The 23,550-nt window shown below is 33.0% G+C and overlaps 1 protein-coding gene across 2 annotated transcripts in view; it reads left to right on the forward strand.

Annotated features, from left to right (window-relative positions):
- Nucleotides 1-23,550, forward strand: part of LOC140442030 (probable metabolite transport protein CsbC) — a 71,305-nt gene that overhangs the window by 24,391 nt on the left and 23,364 nt on the right. The window lies entirely within an intron of this gene.

The following is a 23,550-nucleotide window of genomic DNA, read 5'->3' on the forward strand; positions in this document are numbered from 1 at the left end:
GACATGTCCGAAGTACTCAAGCTTCCGTTTCTTTACGGTGAAGATTATTTCTTTGCTTTTGCCTATTCTCTGCATTACTTCCACGTTAGTGATGTGGTCTGTCCAGGATATCCGAAGAATACGGCGATATATCCACAGCTCAAAGGATTCTAGTTTCTTCAGGGTGGCTTCCGTTGTGGTCCATGCCTCTGCTCCATAGAACAAGACCGGGAAGACATAACACTTGACCAGTCTTAATTTTAGGTCCATTGAGATTTTGCTTGTGAACCACTTTTTCATACTGTTGAACGCGTTTCGCGCTTTTTCAATTCGTGATCTTATTTCTGTTGACTGGTCCCATTTTGTGTTGACTGTGGTTCCAAGGTATGTGTATGTCTCCACTTGTTCTATTTTTCGGTTGTTTAATGTCAATTACATCGGAGGTTGTTGTGTTCTGCTGATGAGCATGCATTTAGTTTTGGTTGTATTGAGTTCTAAACCATAATCTTGACTTGCTGTGTGTATGCTTTGCATGAGTCTTTAAAGCTCGTTGCAGTCATTTGCGATAATAACTGTGTCGTCAGCATATCTAATATTATTGATTACCTCTCCGTTTACTTTGATACCCTCCGAAACTTCTCCCAGTGCTTCTCTGAAGATTTGTTCAGAGTATATATTGAACAGGAGCGGCGAGAAGACGCATCCCTGTCGTACACCCTTTTTAATATCTATTTTCCCACTGTGTAAGTTGCCCATCTTTATCTCAGCACTTTGGTTCCAATAGAAACTAGTTATTATGCGCAGATCCTTGCCATCAATATGCATCTTCCTGAGCATTTCCATGAGTTTATCATGTTTGACCTTGTTAAACGCCTTGGAGAAGTCGATGAAGCACAAGTGGACGTCCTTGTGCATGTCTCTGCATCTTTGAATTAAAACTTGCAAACTGAAGATCGCATCTCTTGTGCCCAATGCGCTTCGGAATCCGAACTGTGACTCCGATATATTTGCTTCGCATTTGTTATATATTATATTGTGTATGATTTTGGTGAAAACTTTGGTAATGTGATTTATCAAGCTTATTAAGCGGTGTTGATCACAGTGTTTTGCACTTGGTGTTTTAGGTATGGCTACAAAGGTCGATCGAAGCCATTCCTCCGGAATCTCCCCTTTGTCGTAAAAGGCGTTAAAAAGGCCTGTCAGCAAATCGAGTAACTGGTCATCGGTTTCGCATAGGAGTTTTATGACAGACGACGCAATATTGATAGCCCAAGATGAAGATAGTCTGCAAAAACTGATCCACAGATTTAATATAAGAGCAAAAGAATTTAATATGACAATCTTATCCCAGATAACTAAAACAATCTTCTTCTTCTTGCAGTACCGTCTCCTATCGGAGGTTGGCTACCATCACAGCAATCTTTACTTTGTTGGCTGCAGCTCTGAACAACTGTATTGAACTGCACCCATACCACTCCCTTAAATTTCGCAACCAGGAAATCGTCCTACGTCCCACATTTCTCTTTCCCGAGATTTTTCCTTGGATTATAAGTCTAAGCAGAGGTACTTTTTTCCTCTCATTATGTGGCCCACATATTCCAGTTTTTTCGTTTCTATGGTTTTTATGACTTCGCATTCCTTCCCCATCTTCAGCAGAACATCTTGATTTGTTAATCTTTCTGTCCATGGTATTTTCCACATTCTCCTGTAACACCACATCTCGAATGCCTCAATGTAGTGTAAAACAATAGTAGTCAGAAAAGAACCAACCAGATGTAAAATATAAATTGACGGCATCAGTATTGAACAAGTAATGGAAATAAAATACCTGGGAATTACACTGTCTAGCTATGGAGACCTGGTCAATAATTAAGTTAGTGATCAAGTACAAAAAGTAAATAGACTTCCAGGATGCCTTATTAACACTATATGGCGAAACAGACACAATAACACTGAGATGAGGTCAAGAATTTATAAAGCCGGTGTAAGACCAATAATGGTTTTAGATAGATAAAAAGACCATATGCCTCAGAAACAAGACCCGACACAGCCACAACGCAAAGGTTACTAGAAACTGCAGAGATGAGAGTACTGAGAAATAAAAGAAAGAAAATGTAACGTACAGTGTATAAATTAATGGGTACAAAATAGAAAAAAAAGAATGGAATAACCACATGAGAAGAATGAAGGAGATATGTGTCGTCCCAGAAGGTAAAGTGAGAACCTTCCATAAAGGTATTAATCCGGATATGAACAAGCAGAATTGCTTATAAAGAGAAAGAGAAATACGAACAAATTCTATGGGCGGTTAGAGCTGATCTTATAAGAAAAACTAATAGGAAAAAAGATCTACAGATGCAGATGGATCTCCTGGTTTAAAAATTTGAACAAATAGTTTTCTATGACTGTCTCAAGCAACATCGGACAAGCTAATAGTGGTCATAATGATTGCCAATATCCGTTATGGAGAGGCATCGAAAGAAGAAAAACAATATCGTTTAAATAACACTTATACAGTTGACAAAGTATAAACACTGCAGAATCTCTCATATTGTTGGCCTTAACAATAATCAGTCAAATAATCAGTGACCTCAGGTTATTAGCCAATTATGATATAAAACTAATTATAATAATGAAGCAGCTAATAAATTGCTTGTAATAATTTAAAAATAAATTAATCTAATGACCGACAAATTGACTAAATGAACAGAAGAATATAAATATAAACAAGTATTTTAACAGATACATCAAAAGCGTTAATGCGCCTTTAAATGTATTTGTAACTTACCGATCCGCATTGTTAAATTAATTTTCCAGGCGTAAACAGAATGTATTATATAACTAAATCTGTAACCTTTAAATCTGTCAAAGATGTTAAAAATTAAAAAAAAAAAGATGTTAATGTTGAAAAATTTGTCAACTCACCGACCTTTTCATGAGCGGTTTTGATCCTAACTATCTTTGTTCGAAGATTCTGATTCTAAAATAGTTTCTTACCTAACTTCTTTTGTTTTCTTCTTTTTTCTTGTATGTAGGATTTAAAGCCTGTTTCTTCTTCAATATTAGCCTCGTAAATTGTTTAAATTATCGCACCATCTTTTTCTTGGTCTGCCAATACTTCTTCGTCCATTTAGTGACTTAACTCGTGCTATTCGTAATATTCTGTCATTTCAATAATTTGTTCGTTCCACTCCTGTTTCTGTTTTGTTGCCCATCCATTTATATCTTCTATGTTTTCGCTTGTCTTTTCTCATGATATTCATCGAAGTGTTTTCAGGAAAGGGACTGTGACAGTTCTGGCTCAAAATCGGTCGTTTTCCCTTGTAAATCTCCATAAGAAAATCTAAGGTTCATTCTGGTCTTTTTTGACGATTTTTGTGGTAGAAGCGCGATGGCTTATCGGATCGTGACGTAAGAGGTATCATCGGAAAGGGATAACGATCGTTGTAATTGAATATCGTTGTAAAATAGTAATTGTTGTAGATAAAATATAGTATGCAATAAAACGTGATCGTATATCAATAATCATATTTGTGAGTTGTGTATAGTAGTTACCGTTCGGAGAATACTTGTAATGACTGCTCAGATGAGATTTATATATTTAAGTATAGTAGTTAATGACCTTTACTCCCGTCTTTTCTGTGGTGTCCAATATAATACTTTTTGTTATTCTGTTGTCGCTCATTCTTTGGACGTGTCCATACCAGCGTAGTTGTGATGTCCGTCGTTATTCTGTGTTTAACGCACATAATTTCTTACTATTCTTTCATTTCTAATTCTGACAAATTTCGTTTTTTCGACAGATTTTCTTTAGCGATTGTTCTGTCCCATCTTGCATCTGGTATACGTCTGCTATACGTCTGATATGAGTTAGATCGCGTCTGTTATATGTCTGATATAAGTTAGATTGCTTCTGCTATACGTCTGATATGCGTTAGATTGCGTCTGCTGTACGTCTGCTATAAGTCCGATGTACGTCTGATATACGTCTGCTATACGTCTGCTATACGTCTGATGTACGTCTGATATACGTATGCTATACGCCTGATATGCATCCACTATACGTCTGATATGATTTAGAACGCGTCTGCTATACGTCTGCTATGCGTTAGATTGCGTCAGGTATGTATACATCTGCTATATATTAGATCGCGTTAGATATCTGTTAGCTGATATTTAAGCATTGAAACCACGTATTAAGTATATTAATATAGCGTGGTTGTCGTTTTGGCGATGTCTTTGTGCTTCATACGTAGTAATTGAACCAATAACAACGAAGATATGATATAGTGCCGTTTTGGCAATGTTGCCATGTTTAATTTTACTGTTGTCATATTCAATATCCCATCCTCTTTCATTTGACGTCTCATACGTTAAAATCGGACCAATAACAACGTGGATACGATATAGTGCCGTTTTGGCAATGTTTTTCCGTCTGTGTTTTTGTGTTAACATATTGGATATCCCCTCCCCTTTCATCGATACCTTGCACGTTGTTATACGTTTAGACGTTACAAGCTTAGTGTCCTTTTGGTAATACGCCGCCATGTTTTTTTTCTGTGACTATATATTTTTTGACCCCTCACCTTTCCATTGATACTATTTCCAGTTTCGTCAGGTATCTTTCCCATTCATTTGCTGGTATGCTATTGTATTCCTTCAATTCTGTCATTTCTTTCCGTTGGTTTCGTATGAATCTCCATATTTGTTTTTGTATACCGTAGAAGACGCTTTCCATTCTTTTTGTAAACTGTTTTCAGTATTTATTTTTTGTTCTCCTTACCAACTGCTTTATTTCATTTCTTATTCTTCTTCAGGTGTTTATGGATTCTGGAGTATTAGATGTTTTGTAGTTCGTGTAGGCCTCTGGTTTCTCTTTACATTTCTTTTTTATTTATTTTCTGAGCCATGGTCTGTTATTGTTGTTTCTTTTTTTCAGCATGACTTTGCATTTTCCTAGAGCTTCTGTTGCTGCTTCTTCAATGTTGTTTTTAATTTTCTCCCAGCCCGCGTTTATATCTTCAATGTCGTCTATTTGTTTTAGCTGTATCTTCTGTGCTAGCATCCTTTGGTATATTTCTCTTGTATAGAGATTTTAAGCCTTACTGAGAAATTTCATTGTCATAAAATTTGGGTCCAAGAATAGAGTCATATAATTTAGGTCATGGGGTTAAAGTTGTTGTTTTTTCAATTATTTTTTTTTGTATTCTTTATTTCTTAATCAAATGTGAATCTTCGCTTGACAATGCTTATTAAGCTTTTCTTGTCATAAAACGTATCTATTTAAGGTAAAATGTAAATCTGAACTTAAACTGTCAGAACATTCCTAAACAGGATATGAAAATTAGTATGATATATTTATTATTTCAGTATGATAAAGTGTGAGTGTGAGTAACATTTTGTGCTAAAAGGCAAACAATAGATCAAATATTCACGATCCAATAAATGTTAGAAAAAACTGAGAATTCAACTGAGATGTTCGCCAAATTTTCGTAAATTTTCAGCAAGTATATGATTTGATAAAAGGAAGCAGACTATCGTTAGCAATGTTGAAAATGGAAGAAATTGTACGCAAGAGAGATACCTTTATTACTTAGATACCAAACTCTTTGTGTTTTAATGAACGGTACGGCATCTAGTTCATTAAAGAGTTGGTATAATTCGAAATTATATCTTTTGCGCCACTGCCCTTGATCGTTTATAGCTCCAAATAGTTTGCGGAGTATCATACGCTCGAATATTCCCGGAAGTCTTTGATTCTTTTGCGTTAGAGTCCGTATTTCTGCCCCGTATGTGAGGACCGGCTTCAGCAGTGTTTTGTATATAATAATTTTAGTTTTTCTTTGGATATTTCTTGAGTGGAATTGTTTTTGGAGTCCATAGTATGGATTATGTGTAATGTTTATTCGTCTTTTAATTTCTTCGCTTGTTTTATTGGTAGTAGTCACTAACGAGCCAAGGTATGTAAAGCTGTCAACACGTTCAAAGATATGACCACCACATGCTGTTTCCTATTCCTCATTTGATTATATAACCTTAGTAACCAACATATACTTGGTTTTGTCTTCGTTGATGACTAGACCGGCCTGTTTCTTCGCCTTTTCCAATTCTAGGAAATGTTGCTCAACATCTCTCTTACTACGCCCTATTATGTCAATATCATCAGCGTATGCTAAGATTTGTTTCAATCTAACGCCGTCTCTAATTTGTGTGTTTTGGACTACCGCACAATCAGATTAGGTTAAAAAGGCATAACAGAACCACGTATGTAGAAATATTTTGGGTTGGACTACTTTTGGAAAATGTAAGTATACTGTAATAAGTGTAATAAAAGAGACAGAATATCGAGTAAAAACGAACGGCTTCACAAACAAATAAAAAATATGCCAAAACAATTTATGACAAAAACTCATGGACAAGTGAACGTTCCAACACATATTTAGCAAACTAACCGAATGATTCAGAAAGCCCATGAAAGAAAGACTTTCAAGTATTTATTTTTATTTAAATATTTTCCAAAAACATTACATTAATCTAAATAAAATATGATAATAAATTACTGATAAAAGACTAATTAGTATCTACATAATTTTAATATAATATAAGGCCTTATTCATTCAAAATTATCAAAATTTACAGTAATCATAATTTTAAGCGTCCTTGTTTTTTATACCTTAGAATTTAGTACTTTTACTTATCAGTGTGTATTTTATGTTGATCAACACGTGCTTATTTGCTTCACATATTTTTTACTTCAGTAGAAGCTGTTGATAAATTTAAGTTAAATTAGATTGGTAAAATATTTTGTTGATATATTTGGTATATCATCATCATCATCATTGGCTCCACAACCCATGGTGGGTCTTGGACTTCTCAAGGATAAGTCTCCATTCTCTCCTATTCTTCGCCCTGGCTTTCCAGTTTCGTACTCCCAACATTCTCAAGTATTTCTCCACCTGATCCTTAAATCGTGCTCTGGGTCTCCCTCTGCTTCTCACTTCATCTATTCTGTGACTAATGTATCTACTATGTGACTTATCTACCGCAGCTGGTTTATTTTGATGGTCCTAATAATATCAGGTTTGTCATACAGGCGGTAAAGTCCGAAATTATAGCGTCTACGCCATAATCTGCCCTCCTTTACTCCTCCATAGATATGCCGGAGGATTTTACGTTCAAAGCATCTTAAACGTTCTTCATCGCTCTTTGTCATTGTCCATGTTTCCGACGCGTAGGTGAGGATGGGCTTGACAAGAGTTCTGTATATTACTAGTTTCGTTCTTTTTGTAACTAGGTTTGTTGTTAATAAATTTTTTAATCAATAATTTGCGAGATATATCCGTGTAATAATTTCTGCACTTACTGCATTATTCTTAATTTGTAAGCCTAGGTATATAAACTCTCTTACTCCTTCGAAAGTATATGTTCCGATCGTTAGATCTTCGGGTTGGGCTGCTTGTATATAATTTGATACTTTCATAAACTTCGTCTTACTAGTGTTAACCTCTAGTCCCATTCTTTTTGTTGCTGCTTCAAGCGCTTTGAATCATTCGACCACGTCCGCCTTTCTTCTTGCAATAATGTCGATGTCATCGACATACGCTAGTAATTGTACGCTGCGATTAATAATAGTTCCTCTGGTTGTTATTCCAGATTCTCTTATTGCTTTCTCTAGTGCAATATTGAATAGAAGGCATGATAGGCTGTCTCCTTGTCTAAGTCCTATCTGAGACTGGAACGTTCTGGAAACTCCGTTCTGCACTCTAACTTTACACTCGACTCTTGAGAGTGTCGCTTTCACCAATTATACTAAGTGTAGTGGTATGCTGAATTCTATCATGGCCTTGTACAGTGCGTTTTTTTCAACACTATCATAGGCACATCTAAAATCAACAAACAGGTGATGAGTATCAATGCCATACTCATATGTTTTTTAGAGCTTGCCTTAGAAGGAATATTGGATCGGTCGTTGACCTCTTTTTACGAAACCCACACTAATATTTACCTATTATGTCTTCACAATATCCCGATAGTCGGTCGTAAAGAATATATGCCAATATTTTGTATGTTACGTTTAGGAGGGTTTGATCTTATTTCTTGTGGATAGGTACAATTATACCTACATTCCAGTCTTCTGGCAATTTTATTTGCTTCCATATCAGTTCTATCAGTCTACATATACAGGATGTCAAGTTTTTTTGCCATGCTTTTAAAGTTCTGAATCCTGAAGAGGCTCATCCTACCTTTTCCTCATTAATCATTATTCTGGCGAGATGCCATGCGATCAGTGAGGGTATAATTGTTTCTTCCGTTTATTTTGATGCTGTTGAGGAGCTAGAGCCGAGGAAGAAGTGTGTTTATATTAGCATCTCAGGATCTCAGCAGTTTCACAAAGGTTGGAAGTTTTGCTTTCATCTCCCTTTGCTAATATACCGATGTATTTCTTTTATGAGCGTTTTTTGTAGCCTGGAAGCCTGCGGGAAATCTTTGATTTGCTCACAGTAGGCTCTGCAAGTAGCTCTTTGTCTTTGCCTATGGACTTTTTAAAACTCTCTGAGGTTTGACTGATAATAGTCCCAATCCTATTTGAGTTTGATGTGTTTTGCTCTATTAAAAACTATTCTTGCTGTCTTTCTAAGGTGTTCCAGTTCAGTGCACCATCAAAGTTGGTTTTGCGATTTTTCTGGACCATCCTTATCGAACAGGAATTTTTATAAGCATATCTTATTTTGTTTTGGATAGATACCGTATACCCTTCCAATTCTAAAGCCTGTTTATTTTGCAATGTATCTTTTAAGATCCAGATGTAGAGTTACCAAACAGTAGTCAGACATAGAGATGTCTTTCGATAAGTTTCAGCCGTTGCTATAGTGATATACTTTGGCTACGAACATTAATAAAGGTAGGTTAAGTGTCTTTATTTAAACTAGACAAATCTTTTCTAATAATATGATCATAAAGAGACTTACCTCAAGTGTTGTTATCTCTGCTGTCCAACCTAGATAGTGAGAGTTCTAATCGCAGCCGATAATGAGTTCTACCTTCTGAATAAGACCAAATCTTTCATCTTCTTTATTGACCATTTGACCATTTGGACTGCAGAAACCAGTTAATTTGGTATTAATTATCCAAAGGTCTTAGATTAGTGCTCGTAGAGTTGACCGAACTATTAAATATAGACGTTAATAGTAATAAAACATACATAATTAGCGAGTTTGCTAATTTTATTTTAGAAACAATAAATTAATTTTACTACTTTCAGAATACTTAAGTTTAAAGCTTTTTTAATGTTTGTTATATTTAAATTAACCTTTCTCATCAACGAAGGCTATTGACAGTATTACAAAAGTAAGGACTACAATATATTTAAACAGAATTACAATGTAGACAAAAATGACAAGAGCCATATTTATATGACGCAGTATTACTGACAGTCTTTAAAAAACATTATTAAAATATTGAAATTATTAGTGGAACTAAGAGTGGCTATTAGATCTTAACGATTACCATGGCTGCCATTAAGCATTTCTCCAAAATGATTAGCCAATCTGTTTAGCATTTGTTCCGCCTCACTAATTCCAGAAGCAGCCTCATCTGTACGTACTATTATTCTGGGATATAATTATTTTCTACAGCTCTGTTCGCTCTGGAATCCGTGATAAGAGAATTAATTTTAGTCTTTTATTGATAATAATGAGGAGTATTCTACACGCATGAGATAATAATGCTACTGTAGGGTAATGATTGCAATCTATCGGTGTGCCTTTTTAAGAATTCCCTGCAGATGTACATACCAGTTTAGTCTTTTGGCTTCGATAGTATCCATCAAGTCTAGTGTGCCGGCAACATCGTCTCCAATAGTCCATTTTTATTGCATTAATTTTGAATTTGGTTTTTTGATTGATTTCCCAAATTTTGGCGCCGTACAACTGAATTTTTCTTCTTAACGTGCCCCATCCCTGGCGATCATCATGGCCCATTTAACTTTATCTGCAGCCGTTCTGAAAAGTTATGTTGACGTTTTCCCACTCCATTGTCTCAGATACTTCAACCAGGACGTGCGTCTTCTCCCCTGTTCTCTTTTGCCTTCCATCTTCCCTTATATGACCAGCCGCATCAATTCGTATTTCTCGTTTCTTAGTATATGACCAAAGTAGCTCATTTTTCTTTTCTTTATAGTGTTGAGTATTTCTTTATCTTTTTTCATAGTTCGCAACCTAAGTACTGATATCTGTGCACCCTGCCTAAAAACCACTTTTAGAATATGGTTCATCAAGCTAATTGTCCTGTGCTCTTCACATTTCATTGCGTTTGATTTTTTGGGTATTGGAATAAATATTGATATTAACCATTCTTTCGGAATCTCTCCCGTATAATAAATGTCATTAAATAGTTCTATTAGTGTGAAGATATGATTTTTTGTTAGTATTCTTAAGATTTCTGTAGGTATTTCATCTGGTCCCATGGCCTTCTCACATTTTATACGTTTTAGCGCTTTTCCAATTTCGTCTTTGGTGATCGGTGGCCCATTTCTTCCACTTGGTTCAATGACCTCAATTTTCTCGTCGTCTTCAAATAGCTCTTTTATGTATTCTTCCCATCTGTTTATTATATCTGTACATTGTGTTATTATCTTGTTATTTTTATCCATGATATTTCCGATATCCTTCTCCTTGTCTCTTTGATTTTCCTTAGCTTCTTTGATTTTCTGTTTGGTTATTTTATTAATTTTTTTGTACTGTTGTTCGTTTTATTCTTGTGTGCCCTTCTTTCCGTCATCAATTCTTTTATCTCTTGTGTGGTCCATTGTTTTTTTTTTTAGATGATGTCTTCTTGAATTTTGTGTTTTGTGATATTTCCTAAGATCTCCTCTACTTTCCTCCATTTATCTGTTGTTGTCAATTGCTTTTGCCTTTCTACTTCCTAAACTTCTTTGTGCACTTGTTCTTTGATTTGTTGGTTTATATTAGTTTCTTTTAGTTTTCTCAGATTGATTCTCGGTGTTTTGGCAGTTGTTTTTAACTTTTTTAACTTGAGTTTCATGTTTGCTAGAACTAGATTGTGGTCACTTGTTATATCTGCTCCTGGGTACGCTTTAACCGATATTATGGCATTTCGGAATCTTTTATTTATTATTATGTAATCTATTTGGTTTCTTATTTTAATTTCTCAGTCCGTGTTCTCCTACTACTTCTCCATCTCTTCCTTTCCCTACCTTCGAGTTGAAGTCATATAAAATCAAATTTACTTCTTCTTTTTTAGTTTCATTGAATCAGATGTTGGTGCATACACTACAATGATGTTTATGTGCACGGTATAGCGTTTAATGCCAATAGTGCCATTCTTTCACAACCGAATACTTTCTAATATTGTTTTATAAATTTTTATTTTATTTTCTTTTGTTATTTTATTATTCCATAATAGTTCGTGTAGCTGTCTAATGGCTGATCTTGCTTGGTCAAACCTAGAATGTATGTCTTCGTTATTCCCTGCTTATGATGTTATTTGGACTCTCAAGTATTTAAAGGTTTTAGTTAATTTTATAGTTCCTACTTCAATTTGTAGGCTTTCTGATTTTTCTCCTGGAACTATATACTCGGTTTTTTGTATAATAATTGTCAGTCCCCTGTTGGGGTACTCCTCTTCTATTTTTTAAACATATAGTCTATATCGCTCTCGTCGTCTGCTAGAATGACTTGGTCATCAGCAAAGTGTGTCGTGAAAATAGTATTTTGCAATATTTTTTCCACGCTGCTGTTATACATTCTGGGTTTGTTATGGTAATTATTCCACTAATATCTTTAATGACCTGTGTCTACGGTTTCAGAACGCATTGATAATCTGCATTGGTAATTTTTTTAAGGGATGCTTTTAAAACATTAAAGGCAGTCCCACAGGGATGTATACTGTGCCCTATTTTATTTAATATTTATGTTGATTAAATGAAACCAAAGATATCAAGATCAACAGCGTTTCAATAAATAATACTCGTTATCCAGACGATTTTTCTCTGTGGACATTTACCATTAATTACTAGAATATCAATTAACCAAAGCAGTTAAAGAATCTGTATACCTGGGAGCTCTAGTCAACACCAAAAATAACACTAGTCCTAACATATGGTTCAAAGTCTTGGAGTCTAACAAAAATAAGTGAAAACATATTAATATATTTTGAGAGAAAAGTAAGTACAACGTCGAATCTATTGAGCAGTGAATAATAATGTAGTATGATAGAATACTACAAAAAAATTGAGTGTAAATGGGAACCTAGTAGAAAACAACATTCCTGGCTAAAAAATATAAGGGACTGGTGTAGAACACCCGATGCATTCATCCAGGATTTCCTGTCCTTCAGAAGATCAGTAAGAGGTGATAATAAGGTAGAATAGGATGGAACAAACCGTCGGTAATATCTACACATGCCTTATATTCGGCGAACTTAAGTGGTAGTTTTTGGGATGGGAAAATCCCGTATGACAGTGACTTTTTCAGGATCTATCCTAAGACCCTGGTTATCAACCATATAGCCTAAAAACTTCAAATTTGGCCGACAAAATTGACACTTATCAATATTAACCGTTAAATTAGCCTCTTTTAATCGGGCAAATAGTTTATTCAATATCTCGATATGAGTAGAAAAATCTGGTGTGACTACCAAGATATCATCAAGTTAATAAAATAGATAGGGCTCTAACTAAGGACCTATCACTATATCCATAAGACTACACATGGTTTGGGGAGCAGATACTAACCCAAAAGGCATAGTTGCAAATTGAAATAATCCTTTACCATTGATGGCAAAAGTGGTATATTTCTTACTTTCGGCACTAAGAGGTATTTGTAAGAAAGCTTTCGAAAGATCGATAGACGATATGAACTTTTGAAGTTTACTTAAAATAATATCAATTTGAGGGATAGGGTAAGATCCCGCTATAAAATTTAATTAGACCAAAGAGGTCGTTTTACGTCCATAAAAACGAATTGGTTATTGATCGAAGTGGTGCCTTTGCACAAAGCACCTCAAAAAGAAAAAGAAATATTAATTAAAAAATTATATATAATTAAACACAGGAAATACGCCAGTATTCTTTCTGTAGGTGTATAGATATTTGGATTCTTTAAATCCCGTACAAAAATTTATTTCACTGGAGTTTAAGTGACAAATATAAACAGTGGCATAGGCATAATATTATACTATTAACTAGAACAAATTAATTAATTTTTCAGATATAACTATTAATAATAGGAATGATAAAAATGAATTTGCTATATTTCATATATTATTACATGCAGATATTACAATAAAATAATTATTGATCTCTTGATTAATTTAAACAAAAAATGACACAAATTAATATTAATGTTGAACCAAGCCGCAATAAGTAAATAGCAATGAATAAAAAATATGTGAACCGAAATTATTAATAAACAGCTTACTTAACTAGAATATGTTTATCATCTCGTCAGTTATTCTTAAATTCCAAAGCTTGTTTCTGGGTTTAATATACAGTGACCCGCAAAAGTAACCGGAACGTGAAATTCCATAGTTTTTTCTTTCTTCTTCTTCTTTAGGTGCCGTCTTCTTAGCGAAGGTTGGCGATGACCTCTGCAAAGTCTTCCCTGTTTTGGGCTTTCCTTATTAAACTTTGAAAGTCTAATCCTGTCCAATCTTTGATGTTGTGCAGCCAAGTCATTTGTCGTCTACCCGGGCCGCGTCTGCCTTCTATTTTCCCTTCTATAATAAGCTGAAGGAAGCTATACCTGTCGTGTCTAAATATGTGTCCAAGATAAGACGTTTTACGCTTCTTGACAATTTCTGTGAGTTCACGTTCTCTATGCATACGCCCAAATGGAATGCGTCCATGGAATTTTCAGCATACGACGAAATACCCACATCTCAAAGCACTTTAAACGTCGTAACGAGCTGACTGTTAACGTTCAAGCTTCCACGCCATGTAATAGTACACTATATACATAACACTTTATCATGCGGTATCGTAGGGAAAAATCAAGATTACGGGTAGTGAGTAACTGTCGCATCTTTAAGAAGGTGTCTCTTACCTGTTCTATTCTACATTTAACCTCTTGTTCTTGGTCTAAGGTTTCATGTATCCAACAGCCTAGATACTTAAACTTTTTCACCTGTTCAACTAGATTGTTGTTGACTAGTATGTTTATAACTGGTGTGTGTTTTTTTTAATTACCATTGTTTTGGTTTTTTTTACATTCACCTTAAGGCCGTATAGTTCTTCTTCTCGAACTACTTTGGTTAACAGAATTTGTGGTTCTTCTTCACTGCCAGCAATCAGTACTATATCATCAGCATACCTGATATTGTTCACGATTTTTCCATTGACTTTTATTCCTTCTTGTGCTTCATCTAGAGCATGTAGAAAGATGTCCTCTGAGTACAAGTTGAATAATAATGGAATATTGGTGATAGTATACAACCTTGTCTAACTCCTCTTTGGATGTTTATGGTTTCAGTATCACCCACTTCAGTTCTGACAGAGGCGTTTTGGTTCCAGTAGAGTTCACGTATTGTATTAATGTCGTTTGGATCCAGGTTCTTTTTTTGCAAGCATTCTATTAGCTGATCGTGTTTGACTTTGTCAAAAGCCTTTTCATAATCTATAAAGCACAAGTAGACATCTTTTTGTTGATCCCGACACTTTTGCATGAGAACAATGAAACTGAACAAAGCTTCTCGAGTTCCCATACCGTTTCGAAAGCCAAATTGTTCCGGACCCATATCTTCTTCGCTGTTATGGATAATTTTTAGAAATAGCTTCAGAATATGGGGCATGAGACTTATTAATCGAAAGTCGTTACATTTTTTTGAGTAGTTTTATTTGAGTATAGGCACAAACGTAGACGTTAACCAATCTTGTGGAATTATACCAGTCTTGTATATACTGTTGAAGAGTCTTGATAATAGTTCTAAATTGTCTTCTTCCAAAAGTTGTATAATTTTACTATGAACGTAGTCAGGTCCAGAGGCTTTTCCGGTTTTCATATTTTTTAAGGCGTATTTTATTTCTGGTGTTAAGATGGGCAAGTCGTTATTTTCGATGTTTGTTTGTCTATCAATATTTAATGTTCTATCGTCTGAGAATAGGTTTTGTATATATGTTCGCCATTCAACGCTTATTTCTTCTATTGTGGTCAGGACTTTATTATCTGTGCTTGTTATTGTGCCACACTGCCTAGCGTTTCTGATCTCACACATTTCTTTAATTTTCTTATGGAGAAATCTATCATCATGTTTATTCTGTAGGTCTTCTATCTCTTCGCAAGTTTCTACAAGCCACTGTGCTTTTGCTTCCACTATCTTTTTTCTTATTAGTCTTTGTATTTCTTTATATTTATTCCAGTCTTTGTTCTTGTGTTGTCGTCCAACATTCATCATTTCTAGTTTTTCAATATTTTTCTTTCTAGTATTGTTTGATTGTCCTGTATAGTAATTTAATATATTTATTAAAATACTAGTAATTTTGCCCGTCACCATGCGACGGGAGATCAAATCATTTGCATCTACAATCACCCCACTAATTTTTTTCTGTCTTTCTCTTATTTAAGGGTAGGACTACAACAGAATTGTATTTTAATCTGTTGTATAACTTTCACAACAAATAAGTCACTTTTAGAGAGTCGCTGAACTTTACTACGTATAAACGTATTTACGTATTTACTACGTATAAAACTTCTAGTTTGGCAATTTATTTGTTGGGGAAGCTCGAGTTTTGTATTATATTTTTTACCAATCATCAAAATTTTTTAGGGTCAACAAAATTTTCAAAAGAAATAAAGAATCAAAAATAATAAACTTTTTGCGTGAAACCAGAAGTGCAGATAAAAATTGTCCTATCCGACAGATAGTTATCTGAAGGATAGACATTTATAAAATAAAATGTACCCGTCTTTTCACGTCAAATTATGTTGCAGTTACTAATCTGCAAGATAAATGTAAAATTTATTTCGGAACACACCAATATTTAATTATTGTTAAAGAAATCGCAATAATGTTTTAATATCTCTTTTGATTATACAGATAACGACATTGTTTTGATGACCATAGGAATTAAGATTTATTACAATCCCATCTCGAGAGTCTATTTATTATAATGCTCTAAAACTAATTTTTTGGTTATTTTCTAGCCTTAATAATAGCAATACAAATAAATGAGTAAGTAAATAAATAATATGTTTTATTGTCACTGAAAATTGTACAAATTTTATGGTCAAAGCTTATAACAATGAGACAAGAAAGAATAAAAAAAAATCAGAATAAGAATCGTTTGTACTTTTAAATAAAAAAAACAATAAAATTCTTCCAAACTTAAACATAAAAAATACTACCTAATTAAGAACCTACAAACTTCGTAAAATGTACCTAACAAAAAATAAAAATTAGGAAAGCATATTAATGAATTAAGGGCTGAAATATTCCACCTACTTGTGCTAAACAGTAACCAAATCTGTCATATAGATTTTTCCTCATATTTTGGAGTAGGGCTGGTGTAATGCTTGCAGAGAAATGAAGTATTTTTGTCCTTAATTCGACTAGGTTTGTGACCCTTTCAAACTGATGCCTATAAATGTTTTTTTTTGAGAAAACCCCAAAAAAAGAAATCGTTAGGCGTTAACTCATAGGATCTAGCGGACCATTTAATTGTACCACGTGTACTTATCAGTCGATCAGGAAACGTTTGATTGAGCCGAACACCCATCCTGTTGGAAATAAACCTCCTGAAAATTAACGGGAAGGCGTCAAACTGCCGGAATGATCTCATTCTGTAAAAGTTGTAAATATTTGGGACCGTTTAGGTTTCCATAGATAAAAAATGGACCGACAATATGGTCGTATAACATGCCAGTCCAAACATTTAACTTTTACGGATGCTGCGTTCGCACTGCAACACTGAGGTGCTTATTTTTCCGAGAATAATACCTTGCAACGGAGATATTGTGTTTTTTATGTAATGAAAATGAAGTCGTCAGAAAATAAAATATTTTTTAAAAAGTGTACTTTTCATTCTGTTTATCCAACATAAATTCGCAAAACTCCATCCGCCTAAAGCTATCTTCCAAAAACAATTCTTGTGTAGGTTGTGTCTTGAAACAGTGATATCTATTCCTTTTGAGAACTCGCTGAACAGTTCGAGCAATCACGTTAACTTCCCTAGCAATTTGTACACTATTGCAGGGTTCACTAGCTTCCACAAAAGCACAAACATCAATATTCCTGTTTTGACGCTCTTCATCGACAGATGAAGGATGACATCGGATTCGAAATTGGATAAAATAACTGAAAAAGTTTGATCTCATGTCTACATTACCTACACCTCATCTTTCAACTGAGTTATGTTCTACAAAAGACAGTTGTTTACATACTACTTTGGTAATTACAACTTGTCAAGTAATCAGGCTCATACTATGTACGTTTGGCATGAAACCATAGCATCTAGAGGACCTCAAAAGATTGGATCTTGTATACAGCATTAAGTCAAAAACGTCAAAACGTTAACACGTCAAAATTAATTATGTATAGTGACCAATGCGGAGGGCAGGATAGAAACATTGCACTGTCTCTATTTTGAACTATTTTGTAATTACATTATACAAAACAAGCTATCAAAAGTGCAGCAAATTGACCATAAATTTTTGGTGTCGGGGCATTCATATTTAGCTTGTGACCGTGACTTTGGGATCATAGAGAAGAACAAGAAAACTTTTAATGATATTTATGTACCCGGATATTGCACCAGAGTGATTAGGACAGCCAAAAAATAAAAACCATTCACAGTAGTAGAAATGACCGGCAACGATTTCGTGAGTAGTGTTCCATTAGAGAAAACCATTACTAATCGTAAAAAGACTGTCGAAGGTGAATCGGTCAACTGGTTAAAAATGCAATGCAATACTTTTAAGCTGAACCAGTATTATAAAGAATCTAACAATCCGGAGGTTATTTTTAAACATATAGACATTACGAAGCGCAATACATCTACGTTTATTGGAAAACTTCCACTTTATACCCAAAACGCAGAGACATTGAAGCAGCTAAATTTAGCAATTTACAAGATTTGTTAGTGTATGTACCACCTTAGATACATAACTTTTATAACAATCTAAATGTTAAAATTTAGATCAACGTATTAGTCCAGTTACTGAGGCTTAAAATATGGTAATACCTTCGAATTTTTTATAACTGCATCGATTGCTTTGAAAATTTCAAATTAGGCTTATCTTACCCTCCACTTCAAAAGTTATATACGCTCTAGGTGCGCTTTTTGTTTTTAAGGGGTGAAAACTACCCCTTATTGAAGAAACTGGGAAAAACACGGATTTAATTATTTTATGCACTTAAATCTTGTTTATTCGCATAAGGTAAATTTTGTAATGTGTTCTCTAATATGAAAATTAATTATTCACAATTTTCAACCCTTAAAACCCTTAAAGCTAATACTTTTTATAAAAATAATATGAAAAAAGAGTCGTAGCAGCTTGAGACATTTCAATTATGTATTTAAATACAAATAAAAATTAATACCCGAGCTATACAATAATATTTTATTTATTGGAAATTTACAACCCTTACAACCACCCTTATGACAAAAACGCATTAAAAATGAATTCAAAAATATTTTTATTGGTTTGAAACATTTCTTAAGTGCATTTTATTTAACGAAAATAATTTTTTTGCATATAAAACAACTTTTTATTATAATTTCAACATTTCAACCCTCACAACCAACCCCATTTTTAAAAAATTTATTTAATATACTTTTTTTGGTCTGAAACATTTCTTGAGTGCATTTTATTAAACAAAAATTAATTTCTTGCTTATAAAATAACATTTTATTATAATTTCAACATTTCAACCCTCACAACCACCCCCTTTGTCAAAAATGAATTAAAACATATTTTTAATGATTTGAAACATTTTTAGAGTGCATTGTTTGTAGACAAAAATTAATTTTTTACTCAAGAAATGAGCCAACTTTTTTCAACTCTTACAAGCACCCCTTTTGATGAAAATAAAATCAATAAATCCTTAACTTAGACATGGACATAAATAGATAAAAATTTAGTTTATATTATATTATAATTTTTTTATTTTCCAAAAAACTAAAAATAAATGTTTATATAAAACGAGGTATAAAATAAATGAATATCTATTCATCATCGGAATCATAATTTTCACCGGCCAATTGGTCTTCGTTTACTGGAGGACAATTTTGGCAATTGTCACCACAGCATGTTCCGCATGTTGCATTGCAAAATAATCCCAGCCTCCGACAGCCACACGCTGATCCGCAACCTTTTGTACAATTGCAAAAAATCATTTTCAGCAGTTCTTCTGGAGCTGGTAAACTTTGCATTTTAATTGGTTCCAAAGAATCTCCACTTTTAGACCAACCCCAATCCAAAATATTTAAGCTGTTATTTCCCAACCATATCTGGACGCCACGTGTTCAGTTTCTGCTGTTTCAATATATAGTGACGAAAAAGTACATACACACATAGAAAAAAAGCCGGTTTAGTTACAGCAGATGAATGATCCCTACCTGTTTCCAAAACTTGTTTTATATATATATATATATATATATATATATATATATATATATATAACTGTTTTGGATGGGTTGGAGTCAATAATAGGGCTATTGGTTAACTATTTTTTTATTCTCGAGCTTTCAATTGTGTTTACAATTATTATCAAGAGCTAAAAAAGACAAAATACTTACAAGGTTGAACTAAAAAGAAAAAACAATTTTTGTTAACTTACCAAATAAAAATTAGTTTGGTAAGTAAAAATCACTGTTTACATCTTCAAAATATTTAATACAAAAATGTTTTTATCTAATAAATGTTTCTCTGAAAAATTTTTATAATTTTGAAAACATTTTTTTAATATAAGAATAATTGAATTTATAAATAAGTTCAAATAGCAACCAATTACAAATAGCCTCAATGTCATAAATGCCAACATAAAATTTTTATTTTTGACAATTATATTGCCAAAAGTAAAACTTCGTTTAAACATTCTTTTTTGTTTAGTAACAAAAAGAAGAAGATTTATTCACCGTTGACAGATGTCTGAAAGAATGTGACAGATTTAGTTTTGGCACTTCCTAAACACAAAATTCATGAAACAGTCAACATTTTCAACAGTCCTAATCAACATATACAATTCACAGTTGAGGAAGAGGTAGATAATTCTCTACCATTCCTTGACATGAGAATTGTAAGAAATACAGACAATATGTTGAAAACCAGATGGTTCAGAAAACCCATATGTAGTAATAGATTTATAAGCTATTACTCTCACCATCCAAATAAGATGAAAATGAACCTTATAACAGGATTAAAAGAACGTGTTTTAAAACTTTCTCATCCAGATTATCTACAGGAAGATCTTCAGTTATTAAAAAATATTCTAATTGAAAACTCTTATCCTCCAGATATGCTACATAGGATGCTTTTTTCTAATATTGGTAATATAAATAATTTAACACCATTTTTTGCTCAATCTCAAAACATTGTATCTAACAATCAGAACATCTATTATCATTCACTACCTTTTATACCATCATTAACACCTAAATTAATACAAACACTAAAGGTTATTGACAATATAAAAATAGCAACAAAGAACATCAAAACTATTTCATCTTTATATTCTAAAACTAAATATCCTATAGACAAATTTGAAAAAACGAATTTTTTCAAAATTATAAAAATTTTTCAGAGAAACATTTATTAGATAAAAACATTTTTGTATTAAATATTTTGAAGATGTAAACAGTGATTTTTACTTACCAAACTAATTTTTATTTGGTAAGTTAACAAAAATTGTTTTTTCTTTTTAGTTCAACCTTGTAAGTATTTTGTCTTTTTTAGCTCTTGATAATAATTGTAAACACAATTGAAAGCTCGAGAATAAAAAAATAGTTAACCAATAGCCCTATTATTGACTCCAACCCATCCAAAACAGTTATATATTTGTTCCAAACGAGTCACAAATACTTCTTTTTTCTTATATATATATATATATATATATATATATATATATATATATATATATATATAGAGAGAGAGAGAGAGAGATACATAGATGCATATGTATATATAAAATGTCTATTAGTTCCATCGAAATGCTCTAATGCTCCAACTTTTAAAAAAATTTTATGCTCCAAAATTTATTCTAAAAAGTACTATTGCTATACATGCTACAACATGCATAAAAAAACGATTTTACAGGTAATTTAACGGGCTACAAGTATAGGAATGTTAAAACATTTTAAAGTCCTTCATGTTTAAAGGGTGAAGGGTCAAAGGGTCGGAGACCAGTGGTTCATGCGCTATAAAGCCAACTTCAACCAACTATATCTCCGTTATTTTTTAAGCTACAAAAAAAAATTAAAAAATGAAAATTTTTGTTGAAAAAAAAACCTATTTTTTTGTATTGTGGCATCTTTTACGAATCTTTTATAGTTTTGAAGTTTTAAAAAAAAAGATTTTTTTTTAATATTTACAAAAAAAAATGTAATCATACTTTTTTCAAAAACTGGGTATTCTAAAGTGGCTAAACTTTTGGATCATACAAAAAACACTAAAATAAAGTGAATTCTATAAGGAAAACAATTTATTTCAATCCTAGTAAACATGATGTTAGTTTTATTGCGTTTTTTTTTACAAAAATTTGAGAAACTCATCGTTTTTTTGATTGTATCTCACGTACAGTTGATGGAAAGGACTTTTACCATTACTCATTTTAAAGGTCTTTTTAAGCTCTTTTAAAAATATTATATGGGTTTTTGTCGAAAAATATACCCGTTTTCCGTTATTTAACGTTAAATACTCGTATTGAAAGACAAAAACAAAAACAAACCTTCTTTGAACAGCCATAACTCAGTTAATATTGAACTGAAAATATTCATTAAAACGCCATTATTTTTGTTTTTTTATGAGCTTTAATTTTAGTCGTTACACTTTTTTTGATAAAACTCTTAGTTTCAGAGCTATTTTTAAAAAATCTTTGAAAAACATGTTTTTTTTTTAACGAAAAATGACACTTTTCAACAGCGAATAACTCAAAAAGTATTGATCTAGCGAAAAAAATGTTTACCACATTTTTTGTTTGAAATTTATCCTTCTATCGAATAGCGTAGTTATTTTGAGTGAAAAAATTTCCACCCTCGAAAAGGGGTGGCAAACACCCCCAGGGTGGAAGCGCACATCGGACTATATAACTTTTGTTCCTTGAGTAATTATTTACCAACACACAAAATTTCAAACGAATCAATTCAGTTATAAAGAATTCGGACGTAAAAACCCTCAGTAACTGATCTATATACAAAATAATGATGATGGAGAAGATAATATGTTTTACGTTATAGAAGATTCCGAACTAATGGTGGAATAAATGCTTATAAAAAAATTAGTTAAGGGAATTGTTTTGACTTTTGTTCATTTTTTGTATACAAGTATGTATTGTAAAAATATATTTTATGCAAAAACGAACTTTATTTTTTTTATTTATATAATGTTATTGCAAGTTGCCTACAAGTTTTTTTCCAAAAAAGTTTTGAAAATTTTACTCTTTTGTGATATTAATGTACAATAAAATTTACTTACTTAATTTAAGGTGTTGAAATTGAAAACTACGGTTAATAATTCTTGGAGAAACAGAAAGCAGTCAAATTGAATAAAACTTAAATCGTCAATTTCTCAAGATCAGTTATTACCAGTTAGGCCACTCTTGCACTATAATTCAGTAAATTTGTACTGTAAAGTGATACTGGTAGGAAAGTTTTGGGGACGTTCTGATTTTTTCATTCCATATGTGTTTAGGGGTGCTAAATCTGAATCTGAGGTTTGCGGACAAAATTTCGTGACGCAACATTTAAAAAACCAGAAGAAATCGGTTTTTTTTGCTTTTTTCCGGTTTTTTGCTTAAAACTCGAAAACTGTTAACTTTTAGTAAATTGTCTGTTTACAGAAATTAAAGTACTTAAAGTTCTGTACAAATGTCACTATTTTGGTTATTGTACAGACGAACCGTTCGGTCTCAAGTGCAAGTTGAAAATTAGCAATTTGTACCGGTGTGACTGCAAAACCCACTTTTTAGATTTGTATTGAAAGGTTTTCAGTTAATTTCCCCTAGTATTTAAGCTAATTAAAATAAAGACCGAGTCACACGGATAATTCACGTTTTGACTCAAATATTATAGATAGATTGCAAAAAATCAAAATAACTCAGTTAAATAGCAGTTAAAGCCGCTTTACATTCCAAACGGCAACAATGTGCTAAACTGTTGTAGACGTTGTAGTATGTGTGTACGTGTAGTACTTGTGGTAGCACCAAGCGTTTAGAACGATTGAGAAGAGGAAAAAGAAAACAATCTGCTGCAATATCATTTACAGAAATGATGGCGCCCACTGTGTCGCAGGATAGTTTTCTTGCAAACCCAAAAAACAAGAGCCAATTTATATCTATGTTAATGGAGAAACTTCATGATGCAAAAATTCATTCAAAGCAAGCTGTGGAAGATGCTGATAT

This window comes from Diabrotica undecimpunctata, chromosome 5 (assembly GCF_040954645.1).
Source record: "Diabrotica undecimpunctata isolate CICGRU chromosome 5, icDiaUnde3, whole genome shotgun sequence".
NCBI classification, from domain to species: Eukaryota; Metazoa; Arthropoda; class Insecta; order Coleoptera; family Chrysomelidae; genus Diabrotica; species Diabrotica undecimpunctata.